The 4,646-nt window shown below is 34.0% G+C and overlaps 1 protein-coding gene across 2 annotated transcripts in view; it reads right to left on the minus strand.

Moving 5' to 3' along the window:
* Positions 1-1,153: 1,153 nt before the first annotated feature.
* Positions 1,154-4,646, minus strand: part of SYNCRIP (synaptotagmin binding cytoplasmic RNA interacting protein) — a 31,040-nt gene continuing 27,547 nt past the window's right edge. For both annotated transcript variants that reach the window (XM_054505461.2, XM_054505460.2), the window contains exon 11: positions 1,154-4,646. This exon is cut by the window's right edge. The gene's annotated coding sequence lies outside the window, so the exon portion shown is untranslated.

Here is a 4,646-nt window from a genome sequence, read left to right on the forward strand (position 1 = left end):
CCAATTCCCTCAGATATCCTAAAATTGTCTCCAAAACAAGTTAATACTTCATAAGAATGTTTTCAGAATACAAACTGAAAGCCTAAGAAATGCCACTTCATGAACATTAGATAGCAGCCTTTATAACTTCCCTCAGATTAGAACTTGTTTTAAACCACTTTATAGACAGAAATTAAGCCTGCAGTAAATCATTCTAAAATAACTTTGATTCTACTAAGTTTACTGGTTGTGTTACAAACACATTCCAGGAAACATGTGAAGACACTAAATTCCCAAAACGGTTTATGAGGACTCCTCCCTTACTCAAGGTCTTATTCAGCAGTCTTATTTCAACAAAGTACTAGTTTGGTCTCTGCACAGGGAGACATGCAATGTAAGTGGTTTTCAAAATGCCCTAGGGGTGACCCAGAATCTTTCAGGTATAAAACTTCGATGACTGCTCTGAAAAGACAAAAGCTTCTTTTCACTAAATAGCATACATTTTTGGTTATCCTAAATACAAACTAAATTCTGCACTAAGTGACATTCTAAAAGGATTTTTGTCTGGATGAAGTGGTCAAAATTACCGCTACCTGCCCCCCACCCGCCAAGAAATTCTAGGGCTGTGAGCCAAACCCTTTAGATGTTATTTACAAGTTCCCCATTGTTTGATTTGCCAACTTAGCTTAACGGAACCCATTTTAAGCGGAATTCACCTAACCTCATTAGCAGTCATCTAAAATGTTCAACATTATTAAAACATCCATTTGTTCACTCCTCTCCTGAATTACTTGCAAAACCTCAATTATTTTCAAACCTTCAGAGAAAGACTGTGATAGAGAATTCAAGAGCATTGCATGGTAGGGTATGTTCCCAGGAAAGAACCAAATTACCATTAAATTCTTCATCCACTGGCATGTGTGTGACCACAGAATATTTCCACCAATTAAAAACAAGTGAAGACCAACACTATATGTTTACATCTCCCCATCATGTGCTTGAATTAGGGATCTTGGGGAATCTGTTTTTACCATTGGCTAGTCACTTTGAATGTATAGATAATCAAAAGGTGAAGAGCTCTACAGATTCCAAGTGTCTATTCAAAAGCTGTTAAGTGAAAAACGATGAAATGGAGGACACCCACAATAATTCTTGGACTCCTGGAGATCCTAAGACATGCTACAAAAATAGGTCTTTATTCTTAGGAAAATATAGTCAGAGCTAGCTTCCTTATGCTATACATAAAATCTTAACATCAGAGGCAGTACAGATAGTACAGATAGTTTTTTGAACTGATCTCCAAACAAGCACAAACCCACTACGTTAAAAAGAACAGGTAAGTTGAGGTTTTTGGCAAAAGACAGTACTTCACACATCTAATCCAAATCAAAGAGCCTGCAGACAGTTGTTTTCAGTGAGATGAAAGGAATGAAATAAATATAAATTCTATGGATAAATAAATGTAGGAGACAATTTAAATAAGCTAAGAGAACTAATATTTCTTTTAAATAAAAGTACTAGTCAGGTACAAGCTTTTGTTTCTCAATGCCAGACTTCTAAATGTTTATCAGACTACTGTTAAAATCATTAAAAATCTAATCTTGGACCAGAGCATTAGTTGTAATACTGTTTTGCATTCGTAAAAAAGATGGTTTTTTCAACTGAATGCTTCTGGTCCTGAGAAATATTTTATGTATATTACTGAAGGCAGACTGTGGTACTAATAGAACTTACATTTAAGTACTTTTTAAAAAAGTGACAGACCAAAAAGTCTATCTATTAATTTGCCCACAGTTAAAAATGTCTTTCAACGTTGGTTTATAATTAGCATCTTAAGAAAAGTAGTGGCATGCCCTATTGAGTGGTATCACTGAGTAAATGCTACACTTTAATAAAACATCATCCTCACAAGTCTGTTCATTTTATGTATTGTTACTTAAGTTTTTTATTCATTCATTTTATACCCACCAATGAATTCCTATGGTCAGAAATTTTATGGAATACATCACTGGGGAGAAAATGATCATGGTGGGTATTCCTGGAAGTTGTAGGAATCTGAGCAATCATTTACTCTAGGGTTAGCTCCCTCTCCTAAATGCATGAAGTCCTTCTACATTTAATTTCTCCCCTTAAAATAGACACATGGCTTACTTTGTAATAACAAGGTGATCTTTTGCTATGTTTCTAGTCAACAGTGACTTTGGCTTAGCAGTCAAAAAAGCTGTCCTGCATGTGACAATTTTGCCCATCTAGCATGTATTCATCCTGATATTAAGTCTTTCCAAATACATACAAGTAAATACCCGAGATCACCCCATCAATCCATTCCTATTAAGTTCCTATTTTATCATGAGGAAAATGTTTATATTCTGTTAAATCGACTTGCAGTAATTGATAAATTTCTCACGATGCTACAACCATCATCATGAGTGTGCAACCGCTCTTTTTGTGCTCAACCCCCACTTCATTTCTAATATCGGATTCAACTGCAATGGCTGAAAATCTTCCACAAAAAGCATGTTTGGGAGAATATATGTAACACAATTTTCTCACAAAGCAACTTTCTGAAAACTGATTAACTAAATTGATGATCACTTTTGATTGCCAAGTAGTCTGCAGAAACAAAATCTTGCGTCTGTTTAGGTAACTCAAGTTTCCTGTTTAACAATCAGAATGCTTTAAGGATACATTTTTCACCCTAAGGAAGGGACTTGACTCTTGGATTTAAGACCCATTCCTTGACAATATATACAAAATTTCTTTTAACTTGTCATCTGTCCATTCTTTGAAGCTGTCAAAGCCAAGAACCCATAAACAAATCACAAATAGCAATAACCTACATTAGTTAACATTCCCCTTTTAACATGTTGACATTTTTACTAAAGGATTAGTTATTTTTGCATTTCCATTTCTCATATCCCATGACATTCCATATAAATTGCATTATTGCTTTATAGGCCACACAACATTCAAAAGTATGTTTATATGCATTGCCTGTTGTCCTTGATCTCTTATTGATAAGAGTTTGATGCTGATTTTACTACAGAAATTTAAGTTTGAAAATACCAGTTAGTATTTCTTCTCAGAACTTAATTGTTCACATCACTAATCACTACATGCATATTTAGCTCTGATTATATTGCTCAAAAACTGCACCCATTATCAGAACAGTGCAAATGATATTTAATTTTAAAAGTAATATAATGGCTTGAATTCAAAGTTATTCAAATGAACACTGTCAAGTAATTTCACTTGAGTGTGTATATATTTCATCACCACTGTTTACATTACCCACCAATTCTTCACAATTTCTTTGTATCATCGTTTTCCCTCCCAAATCCCCAAACTAAGAATGCCAAATAGTCTTGGAAACCCACAGCTCCATATTTTAATGTTTCAAGAACACATTTGTGAACTCACAAAAATGTTCATCTTTCAACTTTGACAATGCAGTTCTTACTTAAGTCAAACAAACCCATCCTAAAATCCCAACAAATAATTCTGAGAATTAACTTAAACACCTTGACAGTGTCCCTTAAAAAAGGGTATGACAGTAAAGTGCCAATAGGCATGGCAATGACCTCTTTGATGGGATCATTTAACTCCTTGGAACTGGGAAACGCCAGCACCAAAGATTACACTGAGATTCAATTTTACTGAAGGCTACATTTAGTTTACCCACTTTCCACAACCTATTATACTCATTATATGTTAGAATGAAATGTAAATGTTTTGTGTAGCCCTCAAACTTACACTAAGATTTGAAAGAGATGTACTTTAAAAAAGCACGGGGTAATATATAAAATCAGTGGCAGAAAGTTTCATTAAGCACCAGGAACTAATTTTTGTCACCCCATACTCATTTTGTAGGTAAGTTTCAATAACCGGCAAGGCACATTTACATATATTCCAATGAATACTTATTGACAAATTTTAAATTACACTCTACGTCCCAGCTATCCCAGTAACTGACATACAACATACTAAAATGGTTTATTAAGGTAACATAAAAAAACCAATTAATGTGAAACATACAGGCTATTGGCAACCACTATTCTAAAATTATGTAAGTACAAATAAACATACTGAAATGTGTGCAATTCTAAGTTTTAAACCAGAATATTTCTACACTAACACACATTTATATTAATGACACATAAAAAAAATAAAAACTTTATTACAAAAATAAGTTACACTCGCCTCCAGCTTACAGTATAAAACAATTTTATTTGCAGGAATGCAAAATGATTGTTTGCCATGAGCATTTTGAACATATGACATGTCTAATTTTGTTAAATTTGCATTTACTGGGGGAACTGGTGTGTATAAAACCTTAATTAAGTATAATAAGCTCTGATCTTCATCGTGGTGCCTATTGGGTATGTGATATAACTGCAGTATCCCTTTGGGGAAGGGGAAAAGGGATTTCTTTATACCAAGTCCTAATTAAACTATAATTTCACTTTTGACTTTAAGCTATCAATTTAGGACTTGGCAAAAAATTTTTTGAGGGTGATTCAATAGAGGATGCTTCACCACTGAACACTCACTGTCATCAAGGTGCTTTAGAAAATTAAAAACATAGCACAAATGATTGTACTCTATTCTACAAGTTATCATGACCTGCATAAGAAATGGAAAGCTGATTCACATTTTTGCAGTGATCA

Source organism: Mirounga angustirostris, unplaced genomic scaffold, assembly GCF_029215605.1.
Source record: "Mirounga angustirostris isolate CCGP_5_RB_7025 unplaced genomic scaffold, mMirAng1.0.hap1 SCAF_8, whole genome shotgun sequence".
Classification (NCBI taxonomy): Eukaryota; Metazoa; Chordata; class Mammalia; order Carnivora; family Phocidae; genus Mirounga; species Mirounga angustirostris.